The following is a 17,951-nucleotide window of genomic DNA, read 5'->3' as shown; positions in this document are numbered from 1 at the left end:
CTATCCATAACTCAGCACAGAGGCCTGCTAAGAGATATTTGGACTTGTCCAGTGGGCAAAATTAGCTCTAACCCATTGCTAATTTGGTTTAAGAAACTGTTTCTGAAGAATAGACTGAACAATGAGAGTTTTGAAATTATCCACTAAAGAGAAGAGTGTTTTAAATACAAAACTAAATAGTTATTTCTCCCGGCAGACACCCATGGCCTTTCTACTAAAAATCAGCATAGTTAACAGACACAGGCTAATTACAGTCCTGGGATTCTATCACAGTTTCATACATTGAGAGGCAATATGTTTTGGTTCTCTCCCAATTTTTTTTTTTTCTGTGAGTTTGTTTCATAACAAAAAAACACCTTTAACATTTTCTTCTCAAAGTGCCTGTCCATCAATGTCTTTCCTGAATGGTGTATTGGACCTATTGGCTAGTTGGCAATGCTAACTCCCACTGTATTTAACATCCAACGCTAGGGTACTGAAGCCCTGATGGGCTAATCAGGGTTATTTAAGGAAAACACCAGGAAATGATCTTTTTTAAAAACATGTACTCAGTGGGATTTTGAAACACCATTGTCAGGAAATTCAAGCAGTCCCGAAACTTTTCTTCCCTTGGGTTATCAGAGTCTGAGACAATTGATGACATTACATCGGTCCTTCATTTTAGATTCGTGGAGCCCACAAAAATCAATAGTTTTCCATTATCAGGTCCAGCTGGGTCACCAGTCTGTCAATGAGCTGTTACAATTGCTGTACAGGGGTGAGCCTGACCAGTCAATTGCTGCTGACAAGAGGAAAACATGCTGACAGCCACGGGAACAAGTCAGAACACAGATTTGCACTTCAGTTTGCCATCCAAAGAGACTCAGAGCAAGGCCATTTTCAAGACATAGGGCACACTCTGTGGGAGGTCGGGGGGGAGGGGCCACCCCTCTAGTTTTATAGCACAAGCGCCTAAGGGCCTGTCCTAGCTCCAGCCAACCAGCTCCTGTGGAGACGATCAGTCGGTAGTAGGAGGGCATGTACCAGGCAGAATTGTTCCCAGCACCATCTTCTGCCCCACATTGTGTTCAGTTTCAGTGCAAGATTAGGAGGAAGGAATTCTACCTTTTCTACCACCCAGTCAGATATAACTATACATACCTAGTCAAATACAGAAATTTAAAGAGAGAAGATATCAAAGGTATCAAAAGTGAACAGATGTGACTAATATGTTACAAATAAGTATTGACTGGAAGAGAGAGGGCCTCCAGTATTTAGTATATAGGCTGGTCCCTTCTTGCCTCGTTACTTACATTATCTGTACTTTGGTCTCAATTGGAGATATTCTATGAAAGCAGGTATTCCTTATTCCTCATTGGTGTCCACAGCCACTCTTTCTGATGGCTAATGCACTGGGCAGCAAGGGGAACTCAGTTTTAGTCTTGCCCTGGCCATGATTAGGAAGTAGTGGACAGTATCTTAATTGCCCCATGTAGTAATTGTCTTACTTACTATGTCAGGTTGTCACAGATTCAAAGTGAAAGCAGTTGAGAGTAAGATCTGCCCAAATAAGTGGGACTGCGCGCATGCTTGTGCGCGCTTGTGTTTGTGTTTGTGTGTGTGTGTGTGTGTGTGTGTTTTGCTCTCTGGAAGCTATCCATGCAGCAAGACGTTTGGAAGCAACTGAAAGTTTTCTCCAGAATAATCCAATTTTGGTCAAGATGGAATACTTTCCTTCTTCTCTTGAATACTTGAATAATCTATCATGCATTCTGTCATGAATGGTACCAGAATTTGGAGGACATCTCTGAAGTTGTGATGGATTTTGTGGTTCTCCTTAGTTTAGAAAAAGGATTGAGGTGCTTGCAGAGCAGATACACTGTCTGGGTTCCTGATGCTGAGGGGCTTCCAGAGCAGTGAATTTATACAGTGTCCTGGTCTTCATATGATTATTTCATTTCAGACATCAAACTGAAGAGCTCAAAAGATAAATATTTTGAATTTATTTCAATATTATGATTTTTAATGTTTTGCTGTTTCATGTATTAAACTCTAGCCTTTTTTAAAAATGCCTCCAGCCCTGGGTTTGATTCTTTTGGAAGTCAACATTCACTTGTGTTCCATCATCAAACAGATCTGGTAATCAACTGTATCACTGGAAGCCAACTAGCTAGGGTTTTTTCCTTTCTTTTTTTGATTATACCACCAAAAAAATTATTTTCTTTAAATGAGTAAAAAAAGTACTTTTAACAAGAGCAAATTTACTAGTAATTAGATGAGCCAGTCTTTATGTCTTCCAGCACTTGGAAGCATGAAATTCATCAGAACTCTCATAGCATTAATTAAAAAGAATTTATGTTTTTTTAATAAAATGCTTCATGTTTTAGCTTCCTTTATTCCTCCACCAAATGTGATTATGTGGGGGCTGAAGGGAATTCAGGTTAATATGTTGACACACTTAACAATGCAGGGTCATGTTGCACAATACGCTTCACTGGTTCAGTTCAGTACACCCCCTGACAGGGCCTAATCATCCTCTGCCCTAAAGGCAGAGGGAAAGAGAGGATTTTAATTACTGCTCTGTATGCAAGTTTGCCAGCATTAAATTGAGACATAATTAGGCCTCTGAATTTTAATAATTGTCCTAGCTAATTGGGCAGACAAGTACGTTATGCAGCATGGCGTGATTAGATAATTAGTATTTCCAAATGACAAAATTGGGCTCTTGATTACAAATTCTACATGAAGGGGGGGAAAGGTAGCAAGCAGATCTTTACAAGTCTATTAAGGGAGAGTTTAGCGATGTTAGTAATTTAAAGTCCATTAGGAAGCAACATTTCATTCTCAGAGCTGGGGGTCTGGGACAAGGGCCTCTGGCCAAGTCTGGTTTTCTACATAAGGCTCCTTCTTCGGGTGCTCTGCTATCTCTGGGGTCTGCTGCATCTACCCTTCACCCCCCGCCCCAAACCCCCACCTTTCCAAGCTTAGCAGTCATCACTGACTTCGGGTAAACTCTCTTTGGTTAGACACCAGTTGGCAGGTGATAACTGAAAAAGAAATCGTGGGATATAGGGAGGGTACAATAGAGAAGGGGAAATCTACCTGGGTAGGGGTATAAGTATATATTCTATATTCTTTGCAAACAGCTGCTCTTTCATTATTCTCCCAGAATTCACCACTCTCATTGTATCAAGTCCACTAAAATCTTTTTGGTGGAAAGACATTAAGTCAAAATCTTGAATTTTTGAAGTATAAGAACATAGGCATTGGAGACTGACTGGGTTTAAGATCATCACTCACTATATGCGTGACCTTGCATAAATTATTTAAGCTTGCCAGGTGTCAGTTTTCTTATTGGCAAAATGAAACTTTCTCACAAAATTTTTGATAAGAATAAATAAAATAGGCATATAATTTAAAGCTCAATGAGTGCCTGGTCTGGAGTAAGTGCTTAATAAATACTAGCTATTGACTGCAAATTGGATCAGTAATATCAGAAGGTACAAGTTAAGGCGGTGGGTTCTAGCCCCTTTGCTTTCTGAGAATAATGCCCCATTTATGCTGGGGGAGATCCAATGGCAACAACTGCTTCTATAGCTCAAATGCCCAGATTTCCTTTTTCTCCATTCTTCAGAGGTTGACACAGCAGCCAATCCGTGTCATACAAAAATCATAGTCCGTTAATCTAAGAATAGTGTAAATTCCACATCTTATCTCCTCATTTTGTGATTCACTCTCTACAAATGTGGGCCATAATACCCACGTCTGACTGCTAAACTTTTCTTACAATCAAAAATCAGTACAATGGGACCTAGAACTACATTTTTCAGGAAAAAAGGAATATTTACTAGAAACAACCCTTCTCGGTATGAGTGATGGTTGATGGATGACAATGTGATGACATTTTGTTAGGGGAAACTAAGAAGTTCTGGATATATATTTAAGACCTCTGGGGATGACCATAAGGAAAATAACAATGTCTCCATGGCTTTGTCCAGTTCAAGAAAACTACCCAACTGAATGAGAATTCCTTATGGCTTTCTCAGAGCTTTGCAGCATCTCATTTATGAATAGTGAAGTCTGTGTTCTCTGACACAGACTCCAAGCAGGCAGAGTTCTCTCCCATGGTAACCTTGATTCACCCTAGCATATCTACACTACATAAAAATTAAATAACAGAGCTCGGAAGGCAACACCCTGAGACCAGGAGGAAAAGAGACACTTAAGATTAAGTATAGAATGCTACATTGTGCTAGAATCTTAGAAGCAAAGTAAGATATTCTCCAGGATATAGGGAAGACATAGAAAGAGTGAGTGATGTTATAACTTAAATATGTATTTACACAATAAGGAGACTCTTCCTTTTGGGGCAGTGAGTCTCCTTGTCGCAGAGGGACACTGCTCCAGACATCACAGCGTGGCCAATGGAGTGTCCTCGCAGAGCTCTCACCTTCAGTTGCCCAGAAGAAACATCACCCTTGGCTGGAAGGTAGAGGAGAGGTGATAACTGTCATACAGATTTCTCCCCGGCCACACAATGCTGGAGCTTCTCTCGCTCTTTTTGAATAAGTGCGTTTATGACTGATCATTCAACACCTTGTTGGTTCTGATTGCAGAAAACACACCTTATAAATATATGATAACCATCCTGTAATAGAGAGTGTGACAATTTACTTCACAGTGCGTTTCGGGCTGCTAATTGATCGTTTCAGTCCAGGGACGACTTGGAATAAATTATAGCCATCAAAAGGATATCACAGCTCATTTTAGTGGAAGGATTTCCATGTCGCTTCGCGTCGGTCTTCTGCAGAACGGATTGCACCCGAGGGCAGTGAGAAAGGAAGATGCAGGCGGGATGAAGTCGGCTGGCGGGGAGGGGCGGGGCCGGCGGTGAGGGGCGGGGCCGGCGGTGAGGGACGGGGCCGGCGGTGAGGGGCGGGGCCGGCGGTGAGGGGCGGGGCCGGCGGTGAGGGGCGGGGCCGGCGGCGAGGGGCGGGGCCGGCGGCGGCTGCAGCTCCGCGGGCCGTCGGTAGAGGCCTCCCTCCCGAGGAGGTTGTGCGGGCCCGACCCTCTGGGGCTCCGCTCCACCGCGCGAGGCTGCGCGTCCTTCGCAGTGAGGTCCCGGCGCGGCCCGGCCCGTTCATTTGAGGTGAGAGTCCCTCTGACAGAGGACCCTGCTTGGGGGCGGGGGTGTCGCGTGCGCGGGGTCCCACCTCCTCCTGCTCAAGGCTTCCCCTCAGCGGGGCGCCCCCGGGGAGCCGTCCTGGCAAAGCCGCGCGCTGCCCCCTGCGCCCCGGCAGCGAGAGGAGCGAGGTTGGGGGGCCCTCTGGGGGCTCTGTGTGCCTTTGGGCCGGCGGCTCGGGTTGCTCGGTTCTCACGGCGCAGGTGGGGAGCAGCGCGCCTGGGGAGTCTGGCCCGCGCGCACCCCACAGGGCGGCGGGCCGGGCGGGTGGGCGCAGCTCGGTGTTGCCAGAGGCGCCAGCGCGGCGCGGCGCAGCCCCCCGAAAGCCGAGGCGGGAACCCGGGGTCGCCCCGCCAAAGCCGAGCGAGCTGGCGGGACCCCGCTCCCCCTCGCAGCCCCGTGGCTTCCCCAGTCCGACCTCGGACCCGTCGCGCCCTCCCGTCCCTCTCCTCAATTTTATTTACCAGCCAAGCGTGTGCCCTTGTTTGGTGGCCACGGGAAAGAGACCCTGAGCTCTGTCCCTGGTGGGGTGCGGATTTAAATAGCAATGTATAATTTTTCTGCTGCGATTGCGAGCTCTTCCCTGCCTGGCCGCCCTCACACCCGCCAACCAGACCTCTGGGCAACTTTTATTTTCTACCCAGGTTAAAGCTCAAGGATTGGGGCCCTCGTGTCGCCGGTGATGCACCCCTCTATCCCGTGTGCTCTAAGTGGGACTTCGCACCCTGCTTAGTTTTTTTAGTCCTCTGTCACGCTAATGCATTGTGTCAATCTAGGGCACGGATGTTTCCATGCAGGCGAGTTTGACAGCAGCCCTCATACCAAGCTATTATGAAGTGTGATGTCAGTGCGTTCTGGAGAGCGGATAATACATAAGCCAGTCCTTGACACACTACCTTACAAGGGAAACATCTGAGACCATCAGTAAGAGGCGTTTTAATTCACACACCAAAAATATTTTGTGTTTGGTTGACATCTTTCAAAATGCTGAAAGAGGTAGTAGCATATATCATTTTGTAGGTATTTATCAATATACTCAAAAAAGGTCCCACAGGAGGGAGAAGAGGGTTTTGTCTTCTTCCTATTCTATTATAGAAACTGAGGAACAGGATGTTATATAAATCCATAGTCAGTCAGTCAGAGAGCTCTACTTACAAGCTCAAACAAACATCTTCTGAGATTGAATCATTGGGAAAGTGAGGAAACTAGTATGTTTATGTTATACCTTTGTTGTGAACCATAATCATCTGCCAGCTTAAATGAGATACCATATTTAGCAGGAATGTTGGATGGGTGAAATGATCAGTTTATCTCAAGTATGGCAGTTAGGTAAATTTTCTGTAAAACTCCAGTCTGAATGATTACAATTTACCCCGGTGGCTGCTAAAAATCTTGATTCTATTAGGAGTCACTTGAAACAAGTGATTAGGTTCAGAAGTAAGGCTAGGGCCCTAATGAATGAATTCTGAAATCTATAATTATCCAAATCTAAGCATATGCTTTAGGCTTTCTATTATATACCAGAAGCTGTGCATACATGGATCAAATCCTGTGGGAGTTAGTTTTGTAATGGACACCTATGTGTTGATCCAAGATATGGTTTTCTTTTCCTCCATTCATTAATTCAGTAAGTATTCATTATCTATTATAGGTCCTATACTTCACTTTGCCATTGATCCCTATGGTTCTTTAATAAATAATTGTTGAAGTGTAGCTAAGCTATGTATATGTCTCCTTTGGCTCCAAGAAGCTCAAGGAATATTATTATGAAAGAGTAAAAAAAAAAAAAAAACACCTGTGGCCTTTCATATATGCAAATGTAGAATTACTATTTCAAGTAGTAAGTCAGGAGAAGAAAAATTAGAAATCATCAATTTTTTTCTAGCCTGTGCCCTGTACCATGTTTTTTTTCTCCTTAAAACTTTTTTTTAAAGCAAAGTCTGAAGGACCTTAATGGTGTTTATGATGTTCTTTTAATTATTTTAATTCTTTTAGAATATACAATTTTCCTTTAAAAAAAGTTTTGCTCATTATATGGTATTGTGGGCTGACTGGTTTTATGTAAGTGAATCCACTGTATTTTTATTTAAAATAAAAACCACATTCCTTTTATCCATCAACCTGAAGTTCTTACTACAGTAAAGTCAAGCACACAAAACACAAGTAGTCACAAGTACACCTGTTTAAAAAAATCAGTGATTTAATGACATAGAAAAACATAGCCAATATGTTTATCCCAGTTATTTATAGTTTCAATTGTTTATTTTCCTTGGATAATTCTTGAAAGCATTGAAAACAATGGCTAGATCCTTGACTATCAAGACATTTTTGTATGTAATCTGTAAGATCCACCTAAAGAATGTAAATTTTTGAAGGGTATAACATTAGAAGCCAAGATGCTAAGAATCATTTTATATTTAGCACTAACATTGTGCTGTAGGACTGAAACTATCTAACCAAGGTATGACTCTAAACTAATGCAGTCAACTATACCAGGGCTTACACATAGATTTTAGTGTGTCCTTTTCCTGGAAGGTTGAAACTTACTGATGTAATGCTTCCCTTGCTCAAACCTATTTTGGAGTTCTTTATTTGAGAATGTTTTCAGAACCCAAAGCACATCTTGCTAGAAAGCCTCGAGGTGGTAAGTCATCTTCCTTTAAAGATCTTCAGTGCCCTGGACATTAAGGTGGGAATCAAGTCTGGGTAATATAATTTGAGTTCAAAACAATCAGAAAGACAATGAGATGGCTTTCTTGAGTAGCATTTAAAACTAGTTTTAAAGTCATTACACAAACATAGCTGAATAATGCAGAACCATTGGAGTAAAAGCTAACAAAGGGACTATACATTCTCTTTGATTGTCAATGAATTATTAACAGTTACATACATGTATGGTATATTGATATGCGGTATAGATGTATTATTTCAGAAAGTTATATTGTCAGGAATTTGATTGATCTGGATTCTATGACACTTCCAATTTGCTGCTATCATTACAAAAGCTGTTAAGTCCTAGAATATAGAATTGAGTAGAAAAAAGTAAAAAATATCATGAGCTAAAATCTGTATAATTTTATAAAATTAGTACTCCACATCTCTTGGACTAGAAAAGCATCATACTCAGTTAAGAAATCAAACTTAATCTGTATACTATCCAGTGAGCAATTTGCCATTACCAAAAAACTCATCAATCCTTAGATTCTAGATGAAGCCTAACCTGTAGGGTGAAACACTTGTCATTTTTAGCAGTTGATGCAAACACAGACCCCAAAGTAGATATAGAGTAGAACTACTGTATACTGCTATAAATTAACAATATGCTGTCTGCTGTATAAAATACAGAATCTTGAGACTCCTTACCAGTGAATTTAAACTCTTAGGCTGTTCAAGACCAGAATATGGGAGAGGGGATAGGAAAGCAGTCAATGGAATGAGAGAGGAAGTGGGAGAGAGGTCGACTTTTGAATCATAATTAGTTGAACTCATTTGGGGGAAGAGTTGATAAGTGCTTTCCCAAACCACCAACAAACAATTTAAAATCTGAGGAAATCAAATTTAACTCCAACAGAGACTACATGGAGTACCAAAAAAAGCAGAAAGAATGTAATTAGCTGAGTAGGAATTTTTCTAAGAGTTCAGGTTTAATACCTTTAGTACTACATAGAGGGCCACGGGATCATTAGTGATTAGCAGGGATCCAGACCATAATGATCAGGAGAGATCAAGGCCAGCGGACAAAGATGAAAGAGCCTTCCTGCTTAAACTGAATGTTGCAAATGCTGCTGCACTTATATAGGGAAGGTCAGCCAGCAGACAAAGAAATAGGGCAAGAGTCCCAAAGCAACAAATACGTTCCTCTCTCAACCCAGAGTTAGATTGGATATGGAGATTAACCAAGTTTGAACTGAAATGAAAAGAATGTCCTTATTTCAACCATTTGTACGATTTGGAACTTTGAATCCTGCCCGCTTTGATGAGCTTGGTTTATTTTAGCCCAGAAATTAGAGCAGGGCCCCTGCTGGGCCCTGGTTACTCAGGGTAACTGAAAGGTCAGTGAATAAGGTGGACAGATCCAATTCCAGATCTTTTCTGGGGAAAGGCCCTGGAGTATTAGTCTATTAGGTAGACAAAACAGCTCTTAAATTTTATGTTATGAGTATGATGAGGGAGTATCATGTACCCAGCAAATGCTTAGTGAATGACAATTGTGGATAAACAAAGGACAATTCACCTTTCCTTTGAAATGGATGCCTGCCCATCTTCTATAGATTTAAGAACTAGCCACATATTTCTTAATTTGAATCCTTAAATTTGAATTCTTAAATTTCATGTAGTGTGTATAGCTTTAGGATTGGTTGGGGGTTCTTTGTATAGACCAGCTATTGCAATAGAAGAAATTTGGCTATATCTTTTTCAGATATAGATGCTCCTGGTTTTAGATATATGACATTCACACATGGATCTAGAACATAGAAAAGGCAGAAAATTACCCTGATAATTGGGGTATGTAGTAGAAAGAGTCCTGGACCAGGAGCAAGGACTAGGTATACCATGTACCAATTGAAGTACTTGAGGCAAATTTCAATTTTCCTCATTGACAAAATGGATATAATAATAATACCTACTGGGTGGGTGTGCTTCAAAGCATGTTCTGAGCCTCAGCTGAGATAAAATAAATGGAAAGATTTAGTTTATTAAGTGCTGTGCATCTGCAGGATTTTGTGGGCTTCAATACAGGTTTTGTAGGCCAAGGTAAGGGTCCTTGAGCTGTCCAGATATTGAAACCAAAATAGGAAGTATCCTGTTGCCACTTCAAGAGATTTGGTTTTATTTTAAACCAATGCTTGCAGACCTTTTGGATGTAGAGAAACAGGCTAACTTGCTTAATACTGTCAATCAGCTCTTCAGCATTGGTGCTGAAGGGACAATTTCCATATGGGAGAAAGTAGACTTCCAGGCCTTAATTTTTGTACTCTCAGAAGTTCTTCTTTTCTTAGAGATTTTATTAATCTCCATTTCCACGTTCAGGTCTTAGAGAAGAGCAAGAAGCTGTCTGGAGTTCACATATTGGCTTAATTGCAATATTTCTTGCAGTGGTTCTTCCCACTGCAAGAAATATTGCAAATGCACTGCAGAGACAGCAAGATCTAGCCACCCCCCCACTTGCAGGCTATTTAAAAAAAAAAAATCAACACTTGAATCTTTCATTTTCTCCTACTCTCCTCTGTGTACTTAAAAGGCACGAGAGACCCCTAGGGGGAAGGACAACTTATCTCTTTGTATTAGAGAAACACTGGAACAGATACAGATGTCATTATTGGCTCTCACAAACTTGGGGCATGGATCCTAAATAGATGGGGAGAGTGGAAGGGTGGTCTGGGTTTATTATAGGTTGGTTTACACTGTTCCTTTCTTTTGTTGATTTTCAGAATCTACCCTACCGTAAGAGTAGAAAGCAGTACCTTTTTCGGAAGTCATGGTTAGAGGGTGTTCTCTGGAGACTTGTGAGTATCCTCTATATAGTGATGCTTCATCAATTCACATTGTGTGAGGCACCATGTCTTTGAGCCAGTATAGTGTATTGGCTAAGGAAAAGGGGTATTTGTTCAAATAGTCTGTATTTACACTTCAGATCTGCTACTTGTTGGGTCGGAAAGGACCAGGTTTTTTTTTTTTTTTTTTATCTGCAAAAGCAACAGTATCTACATTTTAGAATTGTGCTTGAGGAATGTGCTTAACGGATGGGAGCTATATTATTGGGCTCTGCAGAGTGAGGGTAGAATATAATGTAATGTATAAAAATATGTAAGGCAAATTCCCATCTTTAAGGCACTTACGGTGTGGTTGGAAGGGACTGAACAAAAGAAGTGACATGACAGCACAAGGCAGAGGGGCGTCCCAGGGAAGTGCTACAGATAATGAATTGTTCAACAGTCTGCCAAGGACTCGGGCATGGTGAAAAGTTTCAAGATACTGGTAGGAATTTTCCTCTGGGATTTGCAAGCTGGGTGGGATTCAAATCTGTATAGTGGTGTTGAGAAGGCGCCCCAGATGGCAAGGAGGAGTGATCAGAGCACACGGCGCATCGGGGTAGAATGTGTCAGAGTGGATCCTAAGCCAGCTTTGGAGCCAGGTAGACAAGCATAAGAATCTTGTCTCTGTTGTGACATCTCGGTTGGAGAAATACCTTAACTTCTTTCCTCTCAGTTTCTTCAGCCTTAAAATGGGTATAGTCATGTGCCATTCAATCAAAAGGATTAAATGAAATAATGTTTGTGATGCCTAACATGGTGTCTGGCACTTCAGCAAATGTTGGATAAAATGAATATAATTTATGTGGTGTTTTCTAGGACAGCGAGAGAGCTGCCTGACTGACAAGCAGTCTTATCTTGCGTAGGCTAGTGGTGGAAAACAAACCAAAACTGTCCAGTTAGTGCATATAGAGAGTGAGGAGCGGAGGCTTGAAGGCCACAATACAGAACTAGGCGTTTCAGGGTATTGGAGCCATGGGGCTGTGCAGTGAAGTGGGAGTTAGGATAGTGAGTTGCAAGACACCCTGAAGGCTGTGCTAGAGGAAGGAAGAAACTCACTAGTGTACCTATCAGATGATAAGGGTCCAGATTAGGGTAGTGGCAGGATTCTGGGCCTGACTGGTAAAGTCTTTTTAGTTTCTTTCATGAAAGGAGCTTAGAACTCTGCTATGTAGAATGGAGGAAACTTTGTTTTGTTTGCAGATTACTGATATTTAGTGTCATTTGCCCAGAGAAAAACTCTTTGGAAAGTCGAACTCTCTCAATATCCAGGAACTGTAATAAGAAGTAGAAAATAACTTTAATATTAAATAAGCCCTAAAGTTGACTTCACCTTAGAATCCTTTTTAAAAACTTCTTTCTCATTCCTTTTAATGCAGACGAGCAGGTGTCTGTCACTGGTTTTTAGGAAGGCACCAATACAGATCATTAATAGCTACATGGAACTGGAGGTTAGGATCCTAGTACGGAGTGGCATTGGACTTAGTGGAGAGGATGCTTCCAGCAAAATGGTAATCTCCATGACTTTATGTGAGGACGCTGTGCTTCGGATGAGAAAATTCTGTCCTTTTTCTGCAGTAGAGAAGTGATTTAATTAAAAACACAAGCCTCGGAAGTAGTTTTAGATATGAGGGAATTCTCTATCATCTCTCATTTTCTCTTTATCACTCTCTTTTTTCCTGTGCGCAGTCATTTTATAATGGGAGAATACATGGTAGGTAATTGTATTTCCAAAGAAAGTCACGCTGATATATGGATATCAGTTTTAAGAACATGAGTAAATCATAAATGCTTATTACTGTTCAGTAGTAGGCCTTAAATGTTAAGTAGGAAAAGGTAACTGACCTACCACTAATTTCCTGAATTTTGCCGTTCTCTCATTTGGCTGCAAAGGCATGATGGTACTAAGAGCTCTGGGATCTCACACCAGTTAATTGTGCCTAGCCTTCCCATGGAAGGAAGATGCATATGCCAGGGGATTGTGTATAGTGGTTGACAAAGTCAGGAAGGAGGGCAGTGGTGAAGGAAAAGGCAGGCCCTGGGACTTTAGAGGCAAAGCAGGCTGTCTCAGGCCTGTCCCTTCTGAGCAGGGGCAAGGAGTGTATTTTGATTTCATTTCCTGCATTTATTTAAATCATCAGCTGGGGTGGCAGATGAAAGCATTATGTTATAAAGTGGTTGAGATGCAGACATGCAGAGTATATCCTGCTCCTGACACTCCTTTTCCCTTCAGCCTGGAGACAAGACAGCAAGCAAAAGAAGCCTGTTCCAAGGGGAGGAAGGGGCGAAAACAAACGCCTCCCTTCCCCCCGCCCCCCACCCCCTCCTTTTAGTGATATGTTTTTAAATATATATTATTTTTGGATTTCTGGTATCTATGCCACCCTAACCTCCCTCAAACTAGCTCCTAGCTGAAACCCCGGCAGGAAGGTTTGGACCAGCAGCAGGCAGCCTGGGGCAGGGGGTCTTTAAAAGGGCTGCTGGCTTTAATTTTGCTGGAGGAGCCTCACCACAGACGGAGTCTCCCCTCCCCAGTGGGTGGCCAGCATTGGACCTCGAGAGGGCTTCCGTGCAAATTTCATTCTTGCCCCCGCCTCCAACCTCCCAGCCTTCTGCTCCTGCAATGGCAATGAGACCTCTATTTCTCTCTCCCCCACTTTTTCAATTAAATGAATTAATTACCAGGCATTTAACTTTTTGCCAAACTCTTTCATTATGCCCAGAGTTGTTACTGAGCAGCAAAGGGAAGTAATAACATTCGCAGTGAGGGGCAAATCCTGTTAATGAACAAATTAAAGTTCAAACAGTGATTCAAGTTCACAACCTCTCCGTGGCTCTTCTCTTTAATAAGAGTTATACATGTTACTTTCCTCGCTCTTTTCTCCCTTTTATTACTTTTTAAGCTTTTCATCAACACTGCTGGGGCATATTTGAGACTCCCAACCTTTCAGCCCTGACAAGGACTGCAGCAGTTATAATCCTGTCTTAATTTGGCAACTTTTGTAAAACACATAAAGGATGCAGGGTCACCTTTGGTGTCCAGGGCTCTAGATGACCCTGGAGCGTCCACCTCTCTCCTGGCCTTCGTGAGTTGCTCCTCTTGGTATTCATTCTGCCCACCCAGCCTTGCAGGGCGGGGCCGGAGTGTCCAAGCTCTTGTTCTCTGCGCCTTCTCGGTTCCTGCTGCCTGCCCAGCTGGTCTCAGAGCTTGGGGAATGGGGCAAGGTGAGGGGAGGGAGGAGCCCGGGGCCAACTATGTTCATGGGGGTAGGAGTTTCAGGTAAGGAGGGTGATGAGCCTGCTTTCCCCATAACCACACAGTGCTGCTCGCCTGCCTGCCTTGTGGGGGGGCCTCCCCTGGAATGGTGCATTGACCCTGACTCCAGTGGGGCTGGGGCCTGGGGAGAGAAACCGAGGAGGGGTTTGGCAATACTTGTCCACCTACTTACCCTACTCCTTATATATTTTTTTCATCTTACCGTGGATTGCGTGGAGGTCTTTTTCACCTCCGAGCATAGCTTTTTACCACCATTCCCCGAGTGAGGTTTGATATAATCACCATGACAACTGCAATCTAGGAGCATACACATAATAGAGATGAAATAGACAAAAGATTAGCATGCCATGAAAAGTACAATAAGTTTCTTATTTAGCATTTAGATAACTGTCTTTCCTTCGGAGCAAGCTTCAAAGTTGAAGCCAGTTTAGACCAAGAGGATTAATTCTTTCTCCCGCATGCTTCATTGAATCTCTCATTACCAAACTTTGTCTGTATTGATGTAAGATTTGATTGAAGATTAGAGCATTTAGCAAATCTTGCTTTTCTGCATGTATCAGGTTCTTTCAAGCACGGATCGCAGTGCCCAGTGGTCAATACCCTTACTTTTATCCAGTGTCTGCTTCATTTAAACTTAATCAACTCCATCAATGAACTGGAACAGGGAAACGTCCCTGTGGTAAGAATGTTGTGCTTTTGTGGGATAATTCTTTGCTCTTTCCCGATCCTTTGGCGTTAAACCTAAAATTGCACTATGATGAACTTTTTTTTTTTTTTTAATCAATATGATAATGACAATTGGGCCTGAACACTCTGGTAGGACTTAGAGTAGAGCAGGATCTGGCCTCCATTACCAAAACAACTTCTGGTCCTGCTACAGTCCACCTCCTTTTGTGTGGCTTTAATACCTTTTCTTCCCTGACATTGAATATTGCTCAAGCTGGAAAATGATGCATCTTTGTAGGGAAGGCTCGTATGTCACAGCCAGAAAGTGAAGCAGACCGATTGGTTGTGTGAATTATCTGACTTGCTGCAGTGAATTATTTGCACTGTTTCCCTACCTAGTCAACAAGTTCCTGAGGTATAGCAGAGATCAATCAAAACTGACAGCCCGCGTGTGAAGGCTTTACTGTGTAAATCTGGCGCACTCATCCTGGCCATGCCGGCCCTGGCATCTGTATATCATTTTTATACTGCTACCAGTAGAGCAATTTCAAAAGTATTTGCAAGGAAAATGCGTGTCCCCATCTGTTCCTGGAAGCATAAATGTGCCACCTTCGGAGGGTTTTCACTGGTAATCATATCTTTAATGATCAACAGACTAGTGATATATACTTTTCCATAAAATGGGGTTTTCTTCACTTTATTGTGATTGGCTAGAATAAATAGCTTTTCCATATGTTAGGGAGATAAAATATAAGATTAGCAGAGGTCGTTTGTTGGATAGTAAACAAAAGAAACAATTCATTCCAAATAATCTTTGAAAAGAAGCAGTGACAAAATTAAGTTGCAATAACAGAGCATCTGAGGCCCCACGTCAGAAAACAGACCTTGTTCCTCCTTAGAAAAGGAGCCGTTTAAGAACAGAAACTCAGAGTCTTCTAGTGGACTCTGGTGGCTTATTCTCTCTCTCCCCTCTCACCAGGGGAGGGACAGGAGCAGGATAAGAAGAGGCTAGAAAAATATTTGTTTGTTCTACTTCCATCCTTAGGTCGTATTTCCTTTGCCTTAATTCAGTGGCTCTTGGCTTCCCCCCACTGCAGCAGCCTGGGTAAGTTGGTCGTGGTGTGTTTAGAAGCAGGAAAATGCCACCCTGCTGAATTTCTCTTTAGGTCTATGAGGGAAAGAAAGTGGCTCTTGTCCTTTAAAAGTTGTCTTCCTCTGAGGGAGATTTCTCTTGTCCTATAGAAAAGGATGCCCTCAGAGGTGGTTGATGCAGGTCTTTACTTGAGGTTCCAAAGCCATGAGAAAGATGCCACAGGATAGATAGCAAAGACCAGTTGGAAACCAATTGAAGTGCTCTTAGTGACCCAATCCCACCTGTACAGGATATAGTCCTAAAACATAATCAGACCTTGGCCTCCATCCTGCCCCCACCCATGCACACCCACAACTGTTATGCAAGCTCAGTGCCAAGAGCCCCCTCACATGATCTCAGGCCCCCCTTTTTTTCAGATGCAGAAACTCTTACTTTGTAGACACTTAAAGTTTTTGGTGAAATTTGAAAGTTTCTCCTCTAGGATCTCTGTTCAGAGAGGTTGCAACTGCTTGCACAGTTCAATTTTGTTTCCAGGGTAAGGAGAGAACCTCCTGTTTCACAAAGGACTGACTTAAGTATAGGACATCTGAATCTGAACAATGCCTTCACTCTTCAACTCTCCAGGAAATAGGTGCAGAGCTATTTTCAGCTGTTTTTGTCAGGAATTAAGAATGAGAAGGTAGGGGTGTGTGTGTGTGTGTGTGTGTGTGTGTGTGTGTGTGTGTTTCTCTCTAAACATTGAAAACAACACCAGCTATAGGTTAGTAGTCCAGCTGCCTCTGTATTCTTTATTGGTATGTCTTGTTATTAATGTTTTTCCCTCTTGGGAAAATGGGGGAAAACTGTCTCTTTTTAAATATCTAGCCAGCCCTCAACCCCCATAGTCCACAGAATGCCTTGCTCTTTCCAAATGCCTACTGTCCTCACTGCAGCAGGAGTTAGTTTCAAAGTGGGAAGTGTGGTCTCCAGGTTAGTCCCAATCAGAAAGTCTCTATTAACATCTTAGAACTAATATGTGTTCATTTTCTGGCCCCACTGAGGCATGGGAACAGCTGAGGACAGCAGAAAAACATCTCCTACCAGGCTTCTGGCCAGAAAAAGATGGGGAAGCTACAATCAAATGATTTTCTTTAAAAGTTTCCTCTTAATTTTAAAAACAGTCTTATAGGTTGGGCTGCCCATAGGCAGGCATCAACGGTGTAAAATTTACAAGTAGATCACATTTTGCCTGCTCTGAAACCAGATTTACTCTAGTGTTGCAGCTAAGACTGAAGGAAAGAGAAGTCACACTTGTGGTTTCCACATTGTAATGTGATGCCCCAGATCTTCAGCCTTCAGTGAATATGCTTGCCACAAAGAACTTCTGGCATGTGTTGTTTACGAATCATAATTTGTACTTAATCAAAAAATTGAATATCCTGACTTCTATGTCTTTTAGTTTGAAACCCATTTTGCACTGAATTTCTGTTAGTTGTTTTCATAACATGAAAGGAAGCTAGAGAAATCCTCATCAATGAATTGTGTGTGAAAGAAATATGTGTGGTGTTTGCTCCTTCCCTTGTCCAAAAGGATGAGGGTGTTGCTACTGTTGGGATGTTTCCCACTCCTTGCTCCTATTCTCAGGGGGTCCTGTCTAACCCCCTAGCCTCTGCCAGAAGTCTTGCTGTCCACTGGAGTAGAAGGCATTTACAGAGCGCACCTTTGGGGCATATGTCGGCTAAGGCTCTGAACCATAGAACTGCAGGCATCCGAGGCTTGCCTAAACCCTAGATTGACGCCATTTGCAGCTCATAGTCCTTTGCTGCTTCAAAACCACTGTACACGTGCACAGCCACGGTGGAGATGGAAGTCTTGGCAACTGTAGGAAAAGAATCAAAATAATTTAAAAAAACTAACACACCGTATTCAGGGTAAAAATTACCTGCACTGACAATGCTGTCTCTCCCCTTGCACAGTTTCACTGCCACCAACCAGCCTCATCAGTATGGATTTATTTCACTGAAAATGTACTTAATTCCAGATAAATTACTAGATATCTATTTGTAAGGATATTAGTTGTTAACCTATTTAATAAAAGCAAAAATCTCTCCCACCTTAAAATCTTGAATCTAAATTCTAATTCAGTTATGTGAAAACAATATTTAATAAAGTTTACTAGTTTGAGAAAGTGTTAATTTGCAACATTTACTCATGATTGTAATATGCAAAGGTATGTCATTT

The 17,951-nt window shown here is 42.3% G+C and overlaps 1 long non-coding RNA gene across 2 annotated transcripts in view; it reads left to right on the top strand.

Moving 5' to 3' along the window:
* Positions 1 to 5,054: 5,054 nt before the first annotated feature.
* LOC119236588 (uncharacterized) overlaps positions 5,055 to 17,951 on the top strand; it is a 20,039-nt gene continuing 7,142 nt past the window's right edge. Inside the window, exons 1-4 of one of the 2 annotated variants that reach the window (XR_005123105.2) lie at positions 5,055 to 5,128; positions 5,938 to 6,085; positions 10,594 to 10,668; positions 15,684 to 15,743. This is a non-coding gene — a long non-coding RNA (uncharacterized LOC119236588). The remainder of the gene's footprint in view (positions 5,129 to 5,937; positions 6,086 to 10,593; positions 10,669 to 15,683; positions 15,744 to 17,951) is intronic. The other variant, XR_005123104.2, reaches the window with a different exon arrangement.

This window comes from Talpa occidentalis, unplaced genomic scaffold (genome assembly GCF_014898055.3).
Source record: "Talpa occidentalis isolate TD23 unplaced genomic scaffold, MPIMG_talOcc4v2.1 talOcc4.9, whole genome shotgun sequence".
Taxonomy (NCBI): Eukaryota; Metazoa; Chordata; class Mammalia; order Eulipotyphla; family Talpidae; genus Talpa; species Talpa occidentalis.
This window is presented reverse-complemented; position numbering and strand designations above follow the sequence as displayed.